This window comes from Anomaloglossus baeobatrachus, chromosome 2 (genome assembly GCF_048569485.1).
Source record: "Anomaloglossus baeobatrachus isolate aAnoBae1 chromosome 2, aAnoBae1.hap1, whole genome shotgun sequence".
Taxonomy (NCBI): domain Eukaryota; kingdom Metazoa; phylum Chordata; class Amphibia; order Anura; family Aromobatidae; genus Anomaloglossus; species Anomaloglossus baeobatrachus.
This window is the reverse complement of record NC_134354.1, coordinates 487,677,826-487,703,838: the sequence shown is the minus strand read 5'-3', so window position 1 is coordinate 487,703,838 and position 26,013 is coordinate 487,677,826. Positions and strand designations below refer to the sequence as shown.

Here is a 26,013-nt window from a genome sequence, read left to right as displayed (position 1 = left end):
TGTCATCTATATTCTCTGCTTGACCCAGTGGTCTATAATAAACACCTATTAAGATAGCCTTCGTATTGTTTACTTCATGAATTCTTAACCAAATATTTTTTAATAGACTCTCATTCTCTGAAACTTTAATTTCTGTAGAGTTGTGTTCTTTTTTGACATACACTGCAACTTTACCTCCTATTTTATTAGTTCTATTCTTTTTAAAAAAAGTTGTATCCTTCCATCTGTATGTTCCATTGCAAGGCAGTGATCAATTGAAAAAAAGAGGTGACGTTGTACAACTCGATCTAAATAGGTTAAATTTAGTATTTTACACTGACAAGCAAAAAGGTAACAATCTTTTGAACAATCTTTTGAACTCAGGCTCCATATCTCAAGTCGCGCCCATCCGAGCATCCAACTGCTTGTTACGAGTACTGAGCACCTCAGTATGGTACTGTTCACTAATCACCAGTAAAACCTGTTAATTAAATATGCATGAATACAACCTTGTTCTTTTTAAAATAATCATTTGGAAATATTGCCACCTCTCCTATCCTAGTTTAGTAGAGTCTACAAAATCTGTAAATTTCTTGATTTGTTAAAAAACAATTTTAGCTAAAGCAGCCTCCATATCCTCCTAGATGCTATAAATCTCACACATAAGGAAGGCCCATAAGTTCTCAATTACATTTCAAAGAGGTGAGAAAGAGTGAAGGATCATCACTCAAATAGCTTCAATTTTTTTCCGGCCAACCAAGCAGTGAAACAATTGAACCCATGTGGTGGAGCATTGATGTGTATCATCTTCTTAAATGTTGACTTTTTACTGTGCTACCTAAAATATCTTCTATAAACTAGCAACTGTTTTCAGTCTATCTTAGGAAATGTTTATGGTGGCAACCAACACCATTATCCCTTTCTCACCTTGCTGTAAAGAACTTTACTCAGGCTTCCTACACACCTTTCCTTCATGTGTTTTTCACAACATAAACAGGTGAAATAACACTTCTTAAACACCAAAAAAGTAATTAAACACTAAGTGAATCCAGACTGAGTGACAAAGACTCAAGCTCAGGTTATAAAATCCCTCTAATCTTGGTGGACTGCTGCTACAAAGAGCTGTTCTTCCTCTGGTGGATCCAACCATTTACATGAATTGCCTATTTGTTTAATTGATGTCTAATCTAATGCATGGAAAATTGCATCTAGCCGTCATGTGAAACACAGGCTGGACCAATGGAGATTTTAAAATTTATGGCAAGGCCAGTATCAATTATCGAATAGATTCAACATAATATCTAACCCAATGCTACAATGCTATCAAGTTTTATATAGCACTAATATAGTCCAAATTTTTGAATATTGAAATATTTTGAAACATTTTCAAGGTGTCTCAGATAGGAGAGACTGATTATACTGAATGTATACAGCCATTGCCAAAGTACGATACCAGTAACGGCATTAGTAGAGTCCAGCAAAAAAAGTAAAGCCACTGTTGAAAAAACCCTCCTAGTTTAGAAAAGAGCATGAGTAAATGTCACGCTCCCCGGGTCCTCGGTTCCGCTCCCCGGGTCCTCACCCCCGCTCCCCGGCTCACCTGCCACGCTCCCCGCTCTCCAGCCTCCGGTGCCCGTCCTTCCCAGGCCCCCTGGTCTCCGATCCCGGCGCCCGACGGCTTCCCAGGCCCTGGCCGGCTCCCCTGCGTCCTCCTCTCAGCTTCCTTCCCTGGCTTCTGGCACCCGGGCGGCGCGCATGCGCATTAGGGCGCGCGCGCGGTCACTGACCCTTTCTTAAAGGGCCAGCGTCCATTAACAGGAAATGAGGCTAAACAGGTACAGGGTATAAAGGGGGTTATTGTCCAAGGGGGCGGGGCCTGATCTTCGTGTTTCCTAAGCTAGGAGTCAGGTCTCCTGGTGTCTCTGTGCATATACTCACCTATCTCTCTTGTAGAGCCGTGCCTGCCTCGCCATCCAGTCCTGCCGTATCCTGAACCCCGAACGCTGTCCATCTGCCATCCTGACAGTCCGCACCATCCCGGATCCCTGCGGTGACCCGTCATCTCGCTCCAAAGGTTCCGGACCCCGCCTGACATCATCTCGGCTTCCGAACCTGAGCTGCGTCACCCGGACTACCACCCGTGACTCCGTGGTCCCAGGGACTTCTCCGCTATACTCGTGTGCACGGACTGTTCTGCTGTTTATAGTGTTCCAGCTACCGGACTCTCTACTACCATCTAGGAGTTCGGCCCAGTGGATCCACCTCCTGGGTCTGCCCGTCCACCTGGCCGTGACAGTAAAAATGTCCTATAGCCATGATGACAAAAGGTAATGCTATGAGAAGTCATAGTAGAAACAAGCTGCCTCGTATAGAAAAGGCATTAGAATTGATCTTAAGACAACACCCTATCCTAGATAGAAAAGTAAACCTAATGTATAATAATATTTATTCACTTATGTAGCGCCACTAATTCCACAGTGCTTAACATACTCAGCAACACTGTCCCCATTGGGGCTCACAATCTAAATTCCATATCAGTATGTCTTTGGAGAGTTGGAGGAAACTGGAGATCCAGAGGTAACCACACATAAACACCTACAAACGCCTTACAGATGTTGTCTTTGGTGGTATTTGAACCCAGGACCCCAGCGCTGCAAGGCTGCAGTGCTAACCACTGAGCCACCGTGCTACCTGTAATGTATAGACACTGCACCTGGTTTATTTCTTTGGATCCCAAATTCAACGTTCACTTCCTCTTTGTATGATATGACCACTATAATCGTATCTCCTCTACCACTCAATTGCCATGGTTTTCACCAACACTTATATCAGCCCTGTTCTTAACTGGAGTGGATCATGAGGCTACCCCCAAACTTCGAAAAAGTGGCAGCAGAGATTAGAACGAGGGCAATAGGTATGCTGTCCTACATTAGAACTTTATAGGCAAATTGTGCCTGGGATGAAGGCACTATATTTTACAACTGCCCGCTTTGCTTTGCACACATTATTTAACTAGAGCATTCTAGATGTGTCTATTCTGTACAAACTTTCAGCATACTTTTACAAGCCTATGTGACGTTAGATAATTATACCCTCCTGTATACAGCAATAAAAGCAAATCAGGCTACCATATTATAGATTCATAGGTTTAAGGTTGAAAGAAAACACAACTCCATTCACTTGAACCCTTAGGCTATGTGCGCACTAGTGCGTTTTACCCGCGGATTTACCCGCGGATTTGCCGCGGAAATTTATTGAGAAATGTCTGCAATCTTTGTGCAGACATTTCCCAGCAAATCCTATGGTAAAAAAAAATAGCTGTGCGCACTGGTGCGGATTTTTCTCAAGAAATTTCCTTGAGAAGAATTTCTCGAGAAAATTTCTTGAGAAAATGAACATGTCCATTATTTCCGCAGGTACCCTGCGGATTTCGGCAGTACAGCCTGCAAAAATCCGCAGGGAACCACCCGCGGGAAAATCGCGGCAATTCCGCGGCTATTCCGCGGCTAATCCGCGGCAAATCCGCATGCGGATTTGGTGCGGATTTTTTCCGGAGGTCCGGAAATCTTTCACTCCCAGAAGTTTCTCAAGAAATTTTCTTGAGAAACTTCTCATTTCTAGTGCGCACATAGCCTTATAGTCATGCTTCCAAATTTGTGAACCAGTTGACAAAAACTATACTAGATTCTCAAATAAGTCCTAATAGTAGATAAAGAATCCAAATAAAACAAATAGGTAAAAAATAATACACCTGTGTAACGGCTAAAAAGTGATAAAAACAGACAAAAGAGCGTCATCCAGGTACTAACTGTAAGCAATATGGTGTTGCTCACCTGGCTGGGTTGTCTCAGGCACACCTCCCATGTGGGTACAAATACCTTCTTTAATCAATGGGAAGACAATCAGGTGTGGGTGGGCAACCTGATTTATTTAAAGATTATGGATCTATTAATATCTGATTTTCATGGAATTGTATTATGGCAATACTACAGGAGTTTTAGCAGGACCTCTGAAGAAGGTTTGTTGTTGCTCATTAGGCCAGAAAAGGTTACAAAATCATCTTTCAAAAGTTTGAACATTTTTTGTAGAACTGGAGATAATTTAATTAACTTCCCCATGAAGGGTCAACCAACAAACATCACTCCAAGACCAAGGAGTACAATAGTCCACGAAGTCAAAAGAAATCCAAAGTAACCTCAAAATATCAAAAGCCTCTCTCACATAAACTCATGATTCCACCATCAGGACACTGAATAGCAATGGTATGAATATCAGGATTACAAGGAGAAAGCTACTGTCCTCTAAAAAGAACATTGTTGCTAGTCTGCATTTTTCTAAAGATCAAGTGAACAAGCTAGATTGCTATTCGAACAATATAATGAGGACAGATGAGACCAGTAGAATATTTTAGGTTAAATAAAAATTGTAATGTTTGGAGAACAAAAAACATTGCACTACAGCATAAAAAACTTATATAATCTATGAAACAAAGTGGTGGTAGTATAATGGTTTTGGCCTTTTAGGACTTGTGTCAAAATTTGATGTAGTTTTAGGTCAAACACATCCCAAAATTTGTACAATTCTGAAGGGTTCCCAAATGTTCAACCACCTCTGGAACTTAATATGTTGACTAAGAGGAAGGCAATAACCTCATAATGCAGAAACTAATTACTATACTTCATCTCAAGACACTTCTAAACATCCTATATTTTTATATGTTGCTTACGGTCCCTAAGATAATACATACACTCCCTGGCAGAAGTTCTGTCGCTTATCCATGTTATGTAAATAAAAGCTTATAACCTGACTTTAAATTCATCCATTGGTTTCAAAAATTACTCTTTTGAAAGTTGAAACCCTCCCAAATTTGATTTAGGTTATGAAAATAAACTTGCTGCAAAGCTGAAATATTGATCATTTAATGAACACAGAAAGGTCAGATTTTGGCAAAACAAAAGTTTGCCGCCCACAGAAAGTAATATGAAATTCAAACAAATAATTAACTTCTAATAGAAAGATATGTTGCATAACATTAGTGAATGAAGTTGTGGTGCTATTAGAGCCATATTTAATATTTTGTGTGACTTCCATGAGCTTGAAGGACGGCATCCATGCGGCTCAACAATGATTCATACAATTTATTAATGAAGTCATCAGGAATAGCAAAGAATGCAGTCGTACATGCTTCCCACAGTTCATCTAGATTCTTTGGTTTTGTCTTCCAAGCTTCCTCTTTCATCCTACCCCAAACATGCTCAATGATGTTCATGTCTGGTGACTGGGCTGGCCAGTCCTTGAGTACCTTGATCTTCTTTGCCAGGAGGACCTTTGTTGTAGAGATGGATGTATGAGATGGAGCACCATCCTGCTGCAGAATTTGACCCCTATTATGATTGGGAATGTAAGAGGTAGCTAATACTTCTTGATATTTTAGGCTATTGATATCGCCTTCTACCTTGCAAATGTTTCGCACACCCCCATACTGAATGTAACCCCAGACCATGATCTTTACACCACCAAATTTAACTGTTTTCTGGATCAGGCGCCAGTAGGTCTCCTGCAGTATTTGCGGCGGCTGTGGTGTAATTCAACTGAAGATTCATCAGAGAAATCCACCTTCTGCCACTTTTCCAACATCTATTTGTTTAGCAGGCTGTGGAACTTGGCAACGTTTTTTTAATTGCCTTTTGTTTAGTGCTGGCTTCTGGGCGTTGATTCGACCATGGGTGTCATTTTGAGACAGAATCATACAAACTGTTCTAGTTGACACAGAGACTTGGGATGCCCAGGCCTGTTGGAGCTCTGCTGCAGTGGAAGAGGGTCTGGCTTTGGATTTTCTAACCAACAAACGTTTCTCCTGAGCAGCTGTCTTGCAGGGTCTGCTGGACCTGGGCTTGTCAAAAAAATCTCCAGTCTCTTCAAATCTTTTTTTAATTATTTGTACTTGACGCTGAGACACATTAAAGGTGCCAGCCACCTCTGCAGTGGATCTGGTCTTCAGCCTCTTGATAATTAAGGCTTTGGCCGCAGGGTGGATTTTTGGCATGTTTTCAGAGGTCAAGTTGCAGTTCAAGTGAAGGTCTGGGGTGCTGGGTTTCTTGTTATACACACCCACTAATTAACCGATCATTTAGTGAGCACAGGTGAGGATGTAAACTAGGATTGGGTGCACTATATGATAAGGCGACAAAACTTTTGTCTTGTCTTGCCAATATCTGACATTTCTGTGTTCATTAAATGATCAGTATTTCAGCTTTGCAGCAACTTTATTTTCATAATCTAAATTAAATTTGGGAGGGTTTCAGCTTTCACAAAAGTAATTTATGAAACCAATGGATGAATTTAAAATCAGGTTATAACCTTTTATTTACATAACATGGATAAGCGAGAGAACTTCTGTCAGGGAGTGTATAGTAAATATACCATTATATGTATTTTGGTTATCAACAATTCTCAAAACTTCTGGAGGCTGGCAGGGATAACAAAACCTGGGCTTAATCTACCATTCCGCCATGTAAGTTATCAAGCTGTAATAATAGTTTGTCAAGTCAGTGTTCAAAATGGAGTAGATATTTCTCATATTGAGCGAGCAGTACAATACTTGGGTGCTCAGTACTCATAACGAGCAGTTGGAAACTTGGATGGGCTCGACTCGTGTACCCAAGCATAATGGAAGTCAATGGGAAACTCAAGCATTTTTCTGAAAAATCTTCCTGAAAAATGCTTGATTTTCCCATTGACTTCCATTATACTTGGTCCTCAAGTAGAGCCTGTCCAAGCGTCCAACTGCTCGTTATCAGTACCGAGCACCCGAGCATGGTAGTACTTGCTCATCACTAATTTCCAACAAAATATAAATCTAGTGTAATGATTGTTTATTAAATTGTAAATTCTGTTATATTGAGACGGTTTCAAATTTGAATCAGTTTTCAAGTCTCTTTTATTACTATTAATAATTAGTGAATATGTAACCTTTATATATTAATGGGTTGTCGTGTACAAGATGGTAACATTGTTGTAATTATTACCAACAAATGGTACCTATAGAATGACAATGTGTACATGCAACAGATATGGAGACAAGCTCATGGGACTTGTTTAATCACTCATCACTGATGTTGTGTGTACATAATCAAGGACAAGCAACAGCTGCAAGAGAAGAGCAAGCAACGTGTGATAGCCAAAAGATCCACTGCTACCGCAGCAACAGCTGGAAGATGCCACAATGGGAATTAGAGCTGTTTCATCAGTTATAACACTTTTCATTACAGCAAAATGAATAATAATATGGGTAGTGACATAACTAGAGCTTTGGATTCCTGTGCAAAAATAATCCTGAACATCTGTATGATTGCATAAAGCTGCGTACAATTCACAAGGCAATTTTACTCCTGTGAGGTCTACACAGAGCGGTACTACTAAATTACCTCTTTAAAATAGCCTGCAGGTCTCATACTAAGCCCTTAATACTGATACTCTGCATAGCTATACTTGATATTTAAGGTGCAGACAAGGATGTGGTATCATATTAACTATTTGGGTTTGCTCTAGGTAATTGATAAGATTATGAATTCATCTCTAAAAGGTATTGTTTATTATATTAAATATTACTATAAAAACTGTGAATCCATGAGTCAAGCTAAACTTGGCATTGTTCTAAGGCAAAGATCTGTATTATAAAAGTGATTAATTCTGAGCCATATAAGATGCTGGTTTATAAAATAAGAATGAAGAAATTAAAGGAAAATATGTGTAAATGGCTTAATAATCAACTCAGTGATAGAAAACAAAGCATGTTTATTAATGGAATCTACAACTAGTGGGTCACAGTAACCAGTGGGGTACCACAGGGGTCAGCACTGGACTCTCTTCTTTTTTTTATTGTGCATTGTTCAGCTTTTAGAGGTCATACAAAAGATAGACTAAATACTGAGTTCTGTAGGGAATTAACATATTGAAATGTTAAAATATTACAGAAGGAATTGTGGAAACTATAGGTTTGGCATAAAAATGACAAATAAAGTTTAATGTGGATGCTCGTAATGTTAAGAACTTGGTCTGAGAAAACTCTAATGTACTATAAACTAAAAAACTAAACTTACTACTACACATTAAATAGTAAAACACTGGGTAACATGGCAACTTAAAAAAGACTACAGTATATTGGTGAATAGTAAACTTTAAAGTAGATAAGCATGACAAGAAAATACTTTTGCATCTATACAAATCACTAGTCAGGCTACACCTGGAATTCTGGAGTATAGTTTAGATATTTGTTAGTTTTCAAGGAAGGTGATTAAGGTTATCAACCTCAGGGTTAATCAGTTTGGAAAACATAAATTCCAATTGTAATATACATACTGTATATATGCATGGATAGCACCAAAATCTTAATAATGATCATTTCACAATTAAGACTACATCAATGACAATGGGTGACCTGTTTATTTATTTTACTCACTTATGCAGAGTTATTAAGTCTACAGCACTTTACAGACATCATCATCAATGTCCCTACTGTATTTCACAATCTAAACTCCCTACTAAATAGGAAAGGATTCTTTACAGTTAGAGACTGTGGAATGCCCTACCACAAGAGGTAGTAACGGCAGATACTATAACAGCTTTTAAAAAAGGGCTGGATGATTTCCTCAGTACACACATAGTGAATGTGAGGCGTTCCATGGACTCAGGATCGGTGAAACAGGTAAATAAGAGGCAACCGTCCACAAAGCAGGAACCCAGACCCCGCAACCCTTTAACTCCTATACAGGGATTTGGAATTACGACAGGGCCCAGATGATCGCTGCCCGCAGAAGACTGCGGTCCTGAGAAGAGTAGTAACCAGGCAGGGTCAAATCCAGAAGGTAAAACAGGGACAAAAATCATCAGGCGGGAGAGTGGTCTGATATCAGGCTAAGGGTCAAAACCGGAACTAGCAGTGAAATACAGAAACGGCAGACAGAAGACTGGTCGGGCAAACAAGCTAAGGGTCAAAACCGGAGCTAGCAGCGAAGTACAGGAATAGCAGGCAGAAGAGTGGTCAGGTAGTCAAGCTAAGGTCAATACATGGGAATACAAAGAAACAGCAAGAAACCAGAGTCTAGCAGGGAATTACGGGACTATATCTGGCACCTGCTAGCAGAAGGGAGAAAGCATAAAAGGGGTGTGATGCCTTCCCATTGGCCCCAGCTGAAAGGTAGCTACTCCAGCCGGAAGGCACACACCACCATAATAAACCAGTGGTACTGCAGGTCCTAGTGAAACCCAGCCTAGTAGATGAGCGGAGCCTGCACCCAGCAGAGCCACTGACTGCTCCCTCATCCCCAGCGCTGCCCACAGTGGTGATGCGGTGGCGTCTGGTGACTGAAGCAGAAGTCGACTCCGGTGGAGACGTGACAGTGACAAAATGTAAAATTGGTGGAGGAAGGTTGAACTAGATGGAATTAGGTGTTTTTTTCAACCTATGTAACAGTATGTCTTTGAAGTATGATAGGAAACACCGGAGTACTTGGACGAAACACATGATGAGGACATACAACCTCCTTGTAGAAGTCGTGCTTACTGAAATTTGAACCCAGGACCCGTTATATCTAGATTAAAGAAGGTTTCACAGACATGGATTCTTTAATGTAGTAGCAGTGAGAATTAAATTCTCTACCACATGATGTTGGGATGGTTGATTCACTAAACAAGTTTTAGAAAGTTTTAGAATGCCTTTTTGTTTAATAAAACAATACTAGATTTCTGGAGAATAGACATTGATCCAAAAATGTATTCATGTATATTTGGAACCAGGAAGGAATTTTTCCCTAATATCGGGCAATTAATATCTGTCTCGTAGGGTGTTTGCATTCCTATGAATGAACACAGTAATATTATATGTAGGACCTGTATTTTATTCATTCTTATTACTAGGTAACTTCAATTGTCATACTAGGAAATCTAATACTGTCACGTAGAAAACAAAGTGGCAGACATACGGTAGTTATTGACTATGAAAAGCTGATCTAACGGTAAAAATTAGTACAAGTTAGACAGCATGCTGTGATTTTTTATTACAATAGTAAATACCAGTGCATCTCCAATCGGTCACCTGAAATAAACCCCATGATGTTTCCAATAGTAGTGACTTTCCTTGCTCTGCAAGCTGTCGCCTGCATGTTAGCCAGAGGCAAACAAAAGAATGCAAGGCTGAATATAGCAGAATATTGGAGACAAAACTGCAAAATAGGAATATTTAGGAAGAGAGTTATATAATGCTGAAGAGAATAAAGTCTATCTCCTTTTATGAATCATTTATTACTAAATTACAAAAATAGAATAGTATCTGTCAAAACAAAACATAAATATGAGAAACGACCATTGTAACAAAAGAAATCAAAAATACATTCCCAATAATAATAATAATAATAGTAACAATTAAAATAATAATTAGTTTTCTTTCGAGACTGGAAATATAAGAAGATATTGAGCACGTTACATACATATTATGCTGATGCCTCATTGAGTAGTAAATATTGCAGTATTATCGGTACAGTGTTGCATATAAGTAAAAAGTATCCTTGATTTACTAAATTCTTACTAAATTTTTATTTATGGTTTCTATAACACTGGACTAATACAGTTGTAAGAAAACTCAGAAAGGGCTCAGCCTTTTTGACTATTTAACCCCATAACGACGGCCTAACGTCTCAAGACGTCGGAAAAACAGGGTACTTATTCTGTTCCGATGTCTTGAGACGTCAGGCCGGAAAAAGCTTGTAGCGCCCCCCAGTGACGGAAAATCTCGGGGGTTTCAGCTACCGGAGGTAGCTGAGACCCCCAAGATTATGAATCGGGGTGGTTTTTTTGGCCCCCGGTACCAGAAAAATCAACCCCCACCACCCCCACCCCCTCCGGAATATCCAAAATGGCGGCGCCGCCGGCTCTGCATTCATTTCCCTCTGATCTGAAATGATCAAACATTTCAGATCGCAGGGAAATGTCCTTCCCCTGACCCCTCCTCCGGGACACCGGAGCCCTTTGGTCCCCCGGAGCCCCCTCCGGTTCTCCAGAGCCGCCCCCCTGCCCCCCTCCGGAGCATGGAAGATGGCAGCGCGCAGCGCACAGTAGCGCGCGGCCGCATTCATCCTGCTCTTTCTGCCGCATGTGACACGTCACATGCGACAGAAAAGTTGTCCCCAGGTCCCACCAGGTCTCCCGCCGTCACCCCCCGGTCTTCCCCGTTACCTGGCTGCTGCTCCGTCCCCGCGATCACTGCTCCTCCTTCTGGAAAGCTGGCGGTGCATGTGCAGACAGCGGCTGTCAGCTGGATCCTTGCAAGCAGGGATGCTGACCTCGCTGCTGCACATGCTGCTGCACTGTGGACCGGGGGAGAGTGAGTGCAGTAACCTGCAGCCACACTCCTCGCATGGAGAGCCTGCTGTTCTAGAAAATGGGGGGTACGTTCTGTGAGCATGCCCCTCATATTCTGGAATGAGGTTACTGCAGGTCACTCTGCCCTAGGTTGGACCGGGGCAGTGTGAGTGCAGTATTCTCAGATTACTGCACCCACACTGCTCATGGAGAGCTTGCTCTTTCAGAAAATGGGGGATACGTTCCCTGAACGTGCCCCCCATATTCTAGAAGGTCCAGAGTCGTCGAGGGACCTCCAAAATGGATTACAGCAACCAGAATTTGTTTATTTTCAATAAATTGGTGAAAAAGGGAATGTTTCGGGGAGTTTTTTTTCAAATAATTTTTTTTTTTGTCTTTATTTTTTTCTATTACTGACTGGGTTAGTGATGTCGGGTATCTGTTTAGATGCCGTGACATCACTAACCCCAGGGCTTGATGCCAGGTGACATTACAGCTGGTATCAACCCCGTATATTACCCCGTTTGCCACCGCACCAGGGCGCGGGATGAGCTGGGGCGAAGCGCCAGGATTGGCGCATCTAATGGATGCGCCAGGATTGGCGCATCTAATGGATGCGCCACTTCTGGGGCGGCTGCGGCCTGCTATTTTTAGGCTGGGAAGAGTCCAATAACCATGGCTCTTCCCACCAGGAGAATACCAGACCCCAGCTGTCCGCTTCACATTGGCTGGTGATCTAATTTGGGGGGGACCCCACGTTTGTTTGGTTTTTTTTGTTTTTTTTTTTAAAAAACGCCTGGGGAGCCCTCCAAATTGATCACCAGCCAAGGTGAAGCTGTCAGCTGTAGTTTGCAGGCTACAGCTGTCTGCTTTACCCTAGCTGGCTATCAAAAATAGGGGGGACCCCACGTCGTTTATTTTAATTATTAATTTTTTGGGGGGCTAAATACAAGGCCAGGCATCCTTTAGTGCCACATGAAAGGCACTAAAGGGCGCCAGCTTAGAATATGCAGGGGGTGGGACGTTATATTTGTTTGACATCTATCCATTCATCCATTGTAGCATTTTAGGCTGTGCGCCCACGATCAGGGTTTGCAGCGTTTTGGGCGCAGTGTTTTCCCTACGTCCATAACGCTGCATTGTGCAGTAGAAGCACAGTGGAAGGATTTTTAGAAATCCCGTGCCCACTGTGCTTCTCTTCTCCGCAGCATAAACCGACCTGTGGTGCAGCTTCCCGAGCCTCAGCATGTAAATATATGCTGCGGAGACAAGAGTGTTCTCTGCAGGTAGCATAGAGGCTCCACAACAGCCTGAACCCAAATCGTGGGCATGGGCAGCTGCGTTCTCCCGTGGACAACACTCACATCTCTGCAGGAAGGCTGACACTGGGTACTAGACGCCGTGTCGCTGGATCATGGCCACATAGCCTAAAAGTGAGAAATTTGTTGCTACAGCAAGATTTTTGTGAAGTACCTGTGGATTCATAATGCTTACTATACTCCTGAATAAAATCCAGTTTCCAAAATGGGGTCACTTGTGGGGAGTTTCTGCTGTATAGGTACCCAAGGGGCCCTGCAAATGTGACATGGTGCCCGCAATTTCTTTCAACTTTTCCAGAATTCAAATGGTGCTCCTTCCATTCCAAGCCCTCCCATTTATCCAAACAGAGGTTTTTGGCCACATGTGGGGTATCCCTGTGCTCATAAGACATTGGATAACAACCTGTTGGGTCCATGGTTTGTTGTTGCCTCTTGAAAAAGTAAGAAATATGATGCTAAAGCAACATTTTTGTGAAAAAAATGAAAATTTTCAATATGGCAACCTAAGCTAATCAAATTCTGTGAAGTACTCTTGGATTCAAACTGCTCACTATACACCTAGATAAAAGCCTTGAGGTGTCTTGTTTCCAGAATGGGGTAACTTGTGGGGGACCTCCACTGTTTAGGCACCTTAGGGGGCTTTCCAAATGCAACATAGCGTCCGCTAATGATTCCAGCCAAGTGTGCAGTCAAATGGCGCTCCTTCCCTTCCGAGCCCTGCTGTGCACCCAAACAGTTGATTTTCATCACACATAAGGTATCAGCAAACTCAGGAGAAATTGCACAATAAATCTTATGCTGAATTTTTTCCTTTTACACTTGTAAAAAAAAAAGCTACCTGGTTGAAGTAACAATTTTGTGGTAAAAATGTATTTTTTTATTTTCACAGCTCAACATTATAAACTTCTGTGAAGCACCTGAGGGTTCAGGGTACTCACTAAACATCTAGATAAATTCCTTCAGAGGTCTATTTTCCAAAATGGGGCCACATATTGGGGAGCTTCACTGTATAGGCACCTCAGGGGCTCTCCAAATGCAACATGGCGTCCGCTATTGATTCCAGACAATTTTGCAGTCAAATGGCACTCCTTCCCTTCCGAGCCCCGCCGTGTACCCAAACAGTTGATTTCCACCACATATAAGGTATCGCCAAACTCAGGAGAAATTGCACAATAAATTTCATGGTGATTTTTTTCCTGTTACCCTTGTGAAAAAAAAGCTACCTGGTTGAAATAACAATTTTGTGGTAAAATTTAATTTTTTTATTTTCATGACTCAACGTTATAAAATTCTGTGAAGCACCTGGGGGTTCAGGGTACTCACCAAACATCTAGATAAATTCCTTGAGGGGCCTAGTTTCCAAAATGGGGTCACTTGTGCTGGGTTTCCGCTGTTTAGGTACCTTAGGGGACCTCCAAATGCGACATGGTGCCCGCAATCTTTTTCAGCCAAATTTCCTTTCCAAAATTCAAATATTGTTCCTTCCGTTCCAAGCCCTCCCATTTGTCCAAACAAAGGTTTCAGACCACATGTGAGGTATCACCGCGCTCATAAAAAAGTGGGTAACAAACCTTGAGGTAAAATTTTTGGAATTACCTCTTGAAAAAGTGAGAAAATTGATGCTAAAGCAACATTTTTGAGAAAATTATTAAAATTTTCAATATGACAACGTAACGTTAACAAAATCTGTGAAGTACCTGTGGATCCAAAATGCTCACTATACCCCTAGATAGAAGCCTTGAGGGGTCTAGTTTCTAAAATGGCGTCACTTGTGAGGGGTTTCTTCTGTTTAGGTACCTTAGCGGACCTGTAAATGCAACATGGTGCCCGCAATCTATTTCAGCCAAATTTGCTTTCCAAAATTCAAATATTGCTCCTTCTGTTCCGAGCCCTCCCATTTGTCCAAACAGAGGTTTCTGACCACATGTGGGGTATCCATGCATTCATAAGAAAGTGGGGAACAAGTTTTGGGGTCCATTTTGCTGTGTTATTTCTTCTAAAAGTGAATACATTTGGGTTAGAGCAACATTTTTAGGTAAAATTTAATTTTTGCTTTTTTTCATTCCACATTGCTTTTGTTCATGTGAAGCACCTGAAGGGTTAATAAACTTCTTGAATGTGGTTTTGAGTACTTTGGGGGGGTGCAGTTTTTAGAATGGTGTCACTATGGGGTATTTTCTGTCATCTAGGCCTATCAAAGTCACTTCAAATATGATGTGGTCCCTAAAAAAATGGTTTTGTAAATTTTGATGTAAAAATGAGAAATCGCTGATAAACTTTGAACTCATCTAACTTCCTAACAAAAAAAAATGTTGTTTCCAAAATTGTGCTGATATAAAGTAGACATGTGGGAAATGTTATTTATTAACTATTTTGTGTCACAGAAATCTCTGGTTTAACGGTATAAAAATTCAAAAGTTGAAAATTGCTACATTTTCAACATTTTTGCCAAAATTCAATTTTTTTCATAAATAAACGCAAAAAATATTGTCCTAAATTTGTTACTAACATGAAGTCCAATATGTGACGAAAAAACAATCTCAGAATTACCGGGATCCGTTGAAGCGTTCCAGAGTTATAACCTCATGAAGTGACACTGGTCAGAATTGCAAAATTTGGTCTGGTCATTAAGGTGAAAATTAGCTCAGTCACTAAGGGGTTAAATAAGAAGGGTTTATACACAAAGAAAATATTGGTATATTAAATGAATATGTCCTCATAATCTGTACTACAAAGAGTGGGCCACTGTTATGTGCCCCACCAAGTCACAAATGCTTCGACTTTTTCTAAAAATATCAGCCTGCAGCCGCCCAGGATTGTCGCATCTAGATGTGACAACCCCAGCACTTTACACGGCTTTTCCTGATTGCCCTGATGTAGTAGCAATCAGGGTAATAAGGGGTTAATCTCAGCTCACAGTTGACACTAAGTCCTAGATTAGTGAAGGCAGGCATCTATGAGACACCCATATCACTAATTTGTAAGTTAAAAGAAATAAACATAAACACCGAAAAAATCCTTTATTTGAAATAAAATACAAAGAAAAACCCTCTTTCACCCCTTTGTTAACCCCAGAAACTTCCTTGCAGGTTCAACGTAATCCACACGAGGTCCCACAACGATTCAGCTCTGCTACATCCTGGGTGACTGCAGACTGATATTTTTAAGCTGGGGGGCTCCCAATAACGTGGGTCTCCCTAGCCTGAGAATACCAGCCCCCAGCTGTCTGGCTTTATTTTTGCTGCTTATCAAAATTGGAGGGGACCACACGCCATTTTTATTTATTTATTTATTTTTACAGTACTCTATAGAGCCGCAAACCGGGTGCTGTCTGACTCCAACCAATCACAGACGCCAGTGGGCGGGGAAAGTAGTGAATATGCATGAGCCTAATGAGCAGCCCCATTAAAAGAATAAGCGGCTGCAGGAGCAGTGTATAGCCAAACAGATGACTTGGTAAGTAAATCGTGCTAGCTTTATTATTTTTTTCTTTGGTTTACTTTATTTTATTTTATTTCCTGACTGTTTGACCCCCACGGGTGCCTTTGAACCCGCAGGGGTCGGACTTCATAGTCCGGTCTACCCATCACTATTTTTTCACAAAAAAAAAAATGCATCAAATTCAGAATTAACAAACGCACCAAACACGAGCAAAAAAAATATCAAAAATCGCACCAAAAACACACCATCATTACAAGCGGTTTTTTTTTTTACATTTCTATGCACTCTGGGACAAGGTGTAGTTTTGTTTGCAGTTTTGGTTGCAGTTTTGGTGGAGTTAAAACTGCAGCATGCGGATATACTCTAAAGGGTACTTTACACGCTGCGATATCGATACCGATATCGCTAGCGAGCGTACCCGCCCCCGTCAGTTGTACGTCACGGGCAAATCGCTGCCCGTGGCGCACAACATCGCTAACACCCGTCAGACGGACTTACCTGCCCTGCGACGTCGTTCTGGCTGGCGATCCGCCTCCTTTCTAAGGGGGCGGTTTGTGCGGCATCACAGCGACGTCACACGGCAGCCGTCCAATAGCAAAGGAGGGGCTGAGATGAGCGGCCGGAACATGCCGCCCACCTTCTTCCTTCCTCATTGCCAGTGGACGCAGGTAAGGAGATGTTCGTCGTTCCTGCGGTGTCACACATAGCGATGTGTGCTGCCGCAAGAACGACGAACAACATCGTACCTGCAGCAGCAACGATATTTTGAAAAGGAGCGACGTGTCAACGAGCAACGATTTTTGACGTTTTTGCACTCGTTGATCATCGCTCCTTGGTGTCACCCGCTGCGATGTCGCTAACGGCGCCGGATATGCGTCACTAATGACGTGACCCCGACGATATATCGTTAGAGATGTCACAGCGTGTAAAGCACCCTTTAGGCTATGTGCACACGCTGCGTTTTTATGGTGGTTTTTTTCATGTTTTTTTGCATTTGCCTAACTTTATGCCTTTCAGAGATTATTTCATCTTAAAGTTGCTTAACTGTTCACAATAACCGTAATTTTGACCAGGGGTGCCCAAACTTTTGCATGCCACTGTATAACAGTAATCCATAAAATTCCTTTCAAAATAAATAATTAACATAATCACTAAATGCTAAAAAAGAAGAAACAAATGAAACAGTAAAAATGTGTTTTTGTCATAAACTGCATTTACTAAGATCATTAGCTCACAATTCTAAAAAGGCTCTCACAAAGCTTCATTGGCAGAAAAATTTAAAAAAAAAAGCTGCGGATCCCAGAAAATATATTTTTAACAAATTTCTGAATAATGCATTCTCTGCCATACATTATTAAGAAAATTCACCACCTCAGAATTATGTGACTCATAGAAATGTACTTGGCCTGCAGCCTTGTTCTTTTCATGACCGTGGAGATTCTCGTTGACAATCATGTAACAGCAAGTATATGATATGTACACTTTCGGACACATTCCTACCACATTCTAATTAGATGAGTGAGGCCTCTAGTCAAAAATTAATGTGGCCAGGAATATGCATATCACATATTTGCGGCTACATGACCACTGTTCTTGGTTTTTATACAGGAGAATCTTGACAGCGCACAGTGTGCGCAATGTGAGTATTTACAAGTCTTCAGTCATGTAGAGTGACAGATACAGTGACTGCAGACTTGTCATTTTAAATCGGACAACCCCTTTAACCCCTTCACGACCGCGGGCAGTAAAATTACGTCCTATTTTAACGTGACTTAACGACCAGGGACGTAATTTTACTGCCTAAACTTCATTTGATTGCCGTGGCCATAGCAACGGCTTTCAAATGATGCCCCCTGCTGTTTCTTACAGCAGGGGACCTTTGCTTGACCCCAGGGGGGGTGGCATCGCCACCCCCCATAGGCGATCGATGTGATTGGCTGTTCAAATCGGAACCGCCAATCACATTGATCACGCTGTTTTCGGCAAAAAAAAATGCCAAAAATGGTGTGATCCTGTAAAATCCAGCTAGGATCGGAGCTGCAGCAGCTCCGATCATTGGCTGGAAGCAAGCAGACACCGTGGCCCCCCCCGCAGCACTGATTGGAGCGATCGTGCTATGACATGCAATCGCTCCAATCAGCGTGCAAAGGGGGCTGTCTGACCTGGCGGTGACCGCTCTCCCAAGGCTTGTTTTAGCCTGGAGATCCCTCCCCCAGCCATTCTGCGCTTGCATCCACTGGGAGTTGTAGTGCCACGCTGCCCGCTGCTGCTGCTGCTTTCGCTTTCGCCTGATCCCTGCTGCCGCCGCCACTTCATCTCTGCTGCCGCCGCTGTTTTTCCAGGTGCCCGACCTCTGCTGCCCCCCCCCTGATCTCTGCTGTCCCCTTCCTCCCCCCACCCCCCCGATCTCTGCTGCAACCCGCCCCCCCCACCCCCGATCTCTGCTGTTGTCGCCACCTTCCGCTGCCTGATCTTTGCAGCCGCCGCTGCTCCCCAGTGATCTGTGCTGTCCCCGTATCTCTGCTGCCCCCCCCGATCTCTGCTTCCCCCCCCGATCTCTGCTGCCCCCCCCGATCTCTGCTGCCCCCCGATCTCTGCTGCCCCCTCCCGATCTCTGCTTCCATCGCCACCTTCCGCTGCCTGATCTTTGCAGCCGGCGCTGCCTGATCTGCCCCTTCCCCCACTCCGATCGCTCTGTAACACCCCCCCTCGGCTTCTCGTGCCCCCCCCTCGGCTTCTCCTGTCCCCCCCTGTCGTCCCCTTACCTGCTGCTGCCGCTGTCTGGATCCTCCTGCCTGAGTGTCTGACGGCTTCATCATCCAGACTCATCTGCGTCTTCCTGGGTCCTAGCTTCCTTCTGCAGTCTGGTGACTGATATTCCTGCTGGTCCTGTGAGTATAATTTATTTTATTTTTTTTTCCCTTGTTGCTTTTTTTTTTGTATTTCATCTGTCTGTGCGTCCTGCAGCCGCCGAGCGCAGATCCATGATGCATATCACGGATCTGCGTCCGAGCTCAGTTTAGCGCAGGATTTTTTTTTTTCCTGTATCAGTGATTGCTTTTTACACCTTATCCGCCGAGCGCAGATCCGTGATGCATATCAGGGATCTGCGTCCGAGCTCAGTTTAGCGCAGGATTTTTTATTTTTTTTCCCTGATCAGTGATTGCTTTTTGCACCTTATCCGCCGAGCGCAGATCCATGATGCATATCACGGATCTGCGTCCGAGCTCAGTTTAGCGCAGGATTTATTTTTTTTTTCCCGTATCAGTGATTGCTTTTTGCACCTTATCCGCCGAGCACAGATCCATGATGCATATCACGGATCTGCGTCCGAGCTCAGTTTAGCGCAGGATTTTTTTTTTTTTTTTCCCGTATCAGTGATTGCTTTTTGCACCTTATCCGCCGAGCGCAGATCCATGATGCATATCACGGATCTGCGTCCGAGCTCAGTTTAGCGCAGGATTTTTTTTTTTTTCTTTTACGGACGCCTTTTTAGTATGTTTCATTTTTATGATTCCAAATTTTAAATCTAGTTATTTTCTTTTTCTTTCTAGATTTTTTATTTGTCTACTCAAAGAAAATAAAGAAACACACACACACACACACACACACACTAATAAAGTTTAGTTTGTTGGGTTTTTTTGTTTTTTTTTCCACGCCCCACACACCCTACACAATGTCCCACTTGCGCCGCTCATCCCGACCACAACTTTTTTCAGCCCAGGAGGCATATGACCATATTGCCTCCGAAACCGAGAGTGAGGGAGAAGACCCCACATTCTTGTACTCGTCCCACTCCGACTCCTCTTCCTCCTCCTTCAGTGAAGAAGAAGTACGAAGAAGCCGCAGAAGAAGAAGTGGACATCAGCCAACAGTGAGTGACCCCCAATCCAGCACTAGTGCTACTGCCCCCCAATCCAGCACTAGTGCTACTGCCCCCCAAACCAGCACTAGTGCTACTGCCCCCCAATCCAGCACTAGTGCTACTGCCCCCCAAACCAGCACTAGTGCTAGTGCCCCCCAGCCTAGCACTAGTGATCCCCTCTGGTCCCCGACCCCTGCAAACTTTGCACCACGGATTCCGGACTTCATTCCCCAATCAGGAATCCAGTTTGAGACTGCCAACCTCAGTGAACTAGATTTTTTCAAAGTCTTTTTCACTGAGCAGTTCATAAGTCTCATGGTGGTGCAAACCAATTTGTACGCCGAACGTTTTTTGGCTCAAAACGCTGCTTCCTCATTTTCTGACTGGTCTCCCATTGACGCAGTTGAAATGATGAAGTTCTGGGGTCTGGTTCTTCATATGGGGTTGGTGAAGAAGCCTGAAATCCGCAAATACTGGAGTGTAGATATTTTAAATAACACTCCAGTATTTCGCATGGTAATGACCCGTCACCGTTTCGAGTCAATCCATAAATTTCTCCATTTCAGGGACAATTCGGAGTGTCTTCCCCGAGATGACCCGAATTTTGAAAGACTTTTCAAAATTCGTCCGGTCATCGATCACTTCAGCAACAAGTTTGCTGAAGTGTACATTCCCGAAAGGGAAATCTGCGTGGATGAAACCCTCATCCACTTCAAGGGAAGGCTGGGATTCCGTCAGTACCTGCCCAACAAGAGGGCCAGGTATGGAATCAAACTCTATAAACTCTGCGAGAGTACCTCAGGGTATACTCTCAGGTTTAGAGTTTATGAGGGAAAAGACACCCAGATCGAACCCCCAGAATGCCCACCTTCTCTGGGGGTGAGTGGGAAAATAGTGTGGGATTTGGTGCACCCACTGCTGGATAAGGGTTATCACTTGTATGTTGATAACTTTTATACCAGAATCCCACTATTCAGATCCCTCTCTGCCAGAGCTACTGCAGCGTGCGGTACTGTGCGCAGAAACCAGAGGGGTCTCCCTACGTCGCTAACTGGGCAGCTGCTCCGAAAGGGCGAGAGCAGAGCCCAGTGTAGCGACAACATGCTTGTGGTCAAGTTCAGAGACAAGAGGGACATCTTTTTCTTGACCACAATCCATGATCCTGGCACCACCACCACCACAGTTCGGGGTTCTCTTTCACAGGTCCAGAAACCTAACTGTTGCCTGGGGTACAACCGGTACATGGGGGGAGTTGATCTCTCTGATCAAGTCCTCCAGCCCTACAGTGCAGCACGAAAGGCTAAGGTGTGGTACAAGAAGCTGGCTGTGCACCTCGTACAGATGGCACTGTACAACGCGTTCGTGCTATCACGATGTGCAGGCAGCACCAACACCTTCCTTCAGTTCCAGGAGGAAGTGGTCAAGGCCCTGATGTTTGGAGATCAGGAGGCAGCGGCCCCCAGTACCTCTGGAACTGAAGGTTCTCGTTTTGTACGAGGGCAACATTTCCCAGGCAAGGTCCCGCAAGCAGCCAGAAAAGGTAGGACACAGAGAAGGTGTAGAGTGTGCCACAGGAACGGGATTAGAAAGGACACAACATGGCAATGCGACACCTGCCCCGACAAACCTGGACTCTGCATCCCGGACTGTTTCAGAATCTACCATACATACATGCCAACCTGACATACTCCCCACAACTCACACAACATACACACACAAAAAAAAACCGGCACTCACACATACCATTCTGACTTATTCCCCTCAACTCACATAACACACACAGCCAAAAAAAAAAATAAAAAAAAAAAAACCACTCCCATGCCAACTTGACATTATCTCCAACACATGCCAACCTGACGTTCACTCCCGTAATAAAAACACATACTTTCATCTTCAAGACGCAACACTAATTTTGAGATGGGGCATTGATCCAGGGAACTAGTCTGATTGCCATATGAGGAGTCGGGAAGGAATTTTTCCCCTAATGTGGAGTTTTTGATGCATGGGGTTTTTGCCTTCCTCTGGATCAATATGGGGGACATGGGGGTTCAAAATGCTCAGCACATATCTACATAGGTTCCTTGGGGGTTCTAGTTTCCAAATTGGGGTCACATGTGGGGGGTTTCCACTGTTTAGGCACATCAGGGGCTCTCCAAATGCGACTTGACACCCGCAGATCATTCCTCAAAATCTGCATTCCAAAATGTCACTTCTTCCCGTCTGAGCCCTGCCATGCGCCTAAACAGTGGTTTTCCACCACATATGGGGTATCTGCGTACTCAGGAGAAATTGCACAACAAATTATACGGGGCAATTTTTCCTGATATGCTTGGGAAAATTAAAAATTTTTTGCTCAAAGAACATTTTTGTTGAGAAAATAAGATTTTTTTATTTTCTCGGCTCAATGTTCCAATCTAATGTGAAGCACCTGGGGGATAAAGGTGCTCACTAAACATCTAGATAAATTCCATGAGGGGTCTAGTTTCCAAAATGGGGTCACATGTGGGGGGTTTCCACTGTTTAGGCACATCAGGGGCTCTCCAAATGCGACTTGACACCCGCAGATCATTCCTCAAAATCTGCACTCCAAAATGTCACTTCTTCCCGTCTGAGCCCTGCCATGCGCCTAAACAGTGGTTTTCCACCACATATGGGGTATCTGCGTACTCAGGAGAAATTGCACAACAAATTATACGGGGCAATTTTTCCTGATATGCTTGGGAAAATTAAAAATTTTTTGCTCAAAGAACATTTTTGTTGAGAAAATAAGATTTTTTTATTTTCTCGGCTCAATGTTTCAATCTAATGTGAAGCACCTGGGGGATAAAGGTGCTCAATAAACATCTAGATAAATTCCATGAGGGGTCTAGTTTCCAAAATGGGGTCACATGTGGGGGGTTTCCACTGTTTAGGCACATCAGGGGCTCTCCAAATGCGACTTGACACCCGCAGATCATTCCTCAAAATCTGCACTCCAAAATGTCACTTCTTCCCGTCTGAGCCCTGCCATGCGCCTAAACAGTGGTTTTCCACCACATATGGGGTATCTGCGTACTCAGGAGAAATTGCACAACAAATTATACGGGGCAATTTTTCCTGATATGCTTGGGAAAATTAAAAATGTTTTGCTCAAAGAACATTTTTGTTGAGAAAATAAGATTTTTTTATTTTCTCGGCTCAATGTTCCAATCTAATGTGAAGCACCTGGGGGATAAAGGTGCTCACTAAACATCTAGATAAATTCCATGAGGGGTCTAGTTTCCAAAATGGGGTCACATGTGGGGGGTTTCCACTGTTTAGGCACATCAGGGGCTCTCCAAATGCGACTTGACACCCGCAGATCATTCCTCAAAATCTGCATTCCAAAATGTCACTTCTTCCCGTCTGAGCCCTGCCATGCGCCTAAACAGTGGTTTTCCACCACATATGGGGTATCTGCATACTCAGGAGAAATTGCACAACAAATTATACGGGGCAATTTTTCCTGATATGCTTGGGAAAATTAAAAATTCTTTGCTCAAAGAACATTTTTGTTGAGAAAATAAGATTTTTTTTATTTTCTCGGCTCAATGTTCCAATCTAATGTGAAGCACCTGGGGGATAAAGGTGCTCACTAAACATCTAGATAAATTCCATGAGGGGTCTAGTTTCCAAAATGGGGTCACTTGTGGGGGTGCTCCATTGTTTAGGCACCTCAGGGGGTCTCCAAACGCAACATGGCATCCGCTAACGATTCCAGACAATTTTGCGTTCGAAAAGTCAAATGGCCCTCCTTGCCTTCTGAGCCCTGCTGTGCGCCCAAACAATTGATTTCCACCACATATGAGATATCGGCGTACTCAGGAGAAATTGCACAATACGTTTTATTGTGTGTTTTTTCCTAATACCCTTGTGAAAAAAAAAGCTACCTGGTTGAAGTAACAATTTTGTGGTAAAAAAAAAAAAAAAAATTTTCTCGGCACAATGTAATAAACTTCTGTGAAGCCCCCAGGGGTTCAAAGTGCTCACTAAACATCTAGATAAATTCCATGAGGGGTCTAGTTTCCAAAATGGGGTCACTTGTGGGGGTGCTCCATTGTTTAGGCACCTCAGGGGGTCTCCAAACGCAACATGGCATCCGCTAACGATTCCAGACAATTTTGCGTTCGAAAAGTCAAATGGCCCTCCTTGCCTTCTGAGCCCTGCTGTGCGCCCAAACAATTGATTTCCACCACATATGAGATATCGGCGTACTCAGGAGAAATTGCACAATACATTTTATTGTGTGTTTTTTCCTAATACCCTTGTGAAAAAAAAGCTACCTGGTTGAAGTAACAATTTTGTGGTAAAAAAAAAAAAAAAATTTTCTCGGCACAATGTAATAAACTTCTGTGAAGCCCCCAGGGGTTCAAAGTGCTCACTAAACATCTAGATAAATTCCATGAGGGGTCTAGTTTCCAAAATGGGGTCACTTGTGGGGGTGCTCCATTGTTTAGGCACCTCAGGGGGTCTCCAAACGCAACATGGCATCCGCTAACGATTCCAGACAATTTTGCGTTCGAAAAGTCAAATGGCCCTCCTTGCCTTCTGAGCCCTGCTGTGCGCCCAAACAATTGATTTCCACCACATATGAGATATCGGCGTACTGAGAAGAAATTGCACAATACGTTTTATTGTGTGTTTTTTCCTAATACCCTTGTGAAAAAAAGCTACCTGGTTGAAGTAACAATTTTGTGGTAAAAAAAAAAAAAAATTTTCTCGGCACAATGTAATAAACTTCTGTGAAGCCCCCAGGGGTTCAAAGTGCTCACTAAACATCTAGATAAATTCCATGAGGGGTCTAGTTTCCAAAATGGGGTCACTTGTGGGGGTGCTCCATTGTTTAGGCACCTCAGGGGGTCTCCAAACGCAACATGGCATCCGCTAACGATTCCAGACAATTTTGCGTTCGAAAAGTCAAATGGCCCTCCTTGCCTTCTGAGCCCTGCTGTGCGCCCAAACAATTGATTTCCACCACATATGAGATATCGGCGTACTCAGAAGAAATTGCACAATACGTTTTATTGTGTGTTTTTTCCTAATACCCTTGTGAAAAAAAAGCTACCTGGTTGAAGTAACAATTTTGTGGTAAAAAAAAAAAAAAAAAATTTCTCGGCACAATGTAATAAACTTCTGTGAAGCCCCCAGGGGTTCAAAGTGCTCACTAAACATCTAGATAAATTCCATGAGGGGTCTAGTTTCCAAAATGGGGTCACTTGTGGGGGTGCTCCATTGTTTAGGCACCTCAGGGGGTCTCCAAACGCAACATGGCATCCGCTAACGATTCCAGACAATTTTGCGTTCGAAAAGTCAAATGGCCCTCCTTGCCTTCTGAGCCCTGCTGTGCGCCCAAACAATTGATTTCCACCACATATGAGATATCGGCGTACTCAGAAGAAATTGCACAATACGTTTTATTGTGTGTTTTTTCCTAATACCCTTGTGAAAAAAAAAGCTACCTGGTTGAAGTAACAATTTTGTAGTAAAAAAAAAAAAAAAAATTTTCTCGGCACAATGTAATAAACTTCTGTGAAGCCCCCAGGGGTTCAAAGTGCTCACTAAACATCTAGATAAATTCCATGAGGGGTCTAGTTTCCAAAATGGGGTCACTTGTGGGGGTGCTCCATTGTTTAGGCACCTCAGGGGGTCTCCAAACGCAACATGGCATCCGCTAACGATTCCAGACAATTTTGCGTTCGAAAAGTCAAATGGCCCTCCTTGCCTTCTGAGCCCTGCTGTGCGCCCAAACAATTGATTTCCACCACATATGAGATATCGGCGTACTCAGAAGAAATTGCACAATACGTTTTATTGTGTGTTTTTTCCTAATACCCTTGTGAAAAAAAAAGCTACCTGGTTGAAGTAACAATTTTGTGGTAAAAAAAAAAAAAAAAAATTTCTCGGCACAATGTAATAAACTTCTGTGAAGCCCCCAGGGGTTCAAAGTGCTCACTAAACATCTAGATAAATTCCATGAGGGGTCTAGTTTCCAAAATGGGGTCACTTGTGGGGGTGCTCCATTGTTTAGGCACC

The 26,013-nt window shown here is 43.0% G+C and overlaps 1 protein-coding gene across 1 annotated transcript in view; it reads right to left on the bottom strand.

Annotated features, from left to right (window-relative positions):
- Nucleotides 1-26,013, bottom strand: part of ST6GAL2 (ST6 beta-galactoside alpha-2,6-sialyltransferase 2) — a 233,829-nt gene that overhangs the window by 182,660 nt on the left and 25,156 nt on the right. The window lies entirely within an intron of this gene.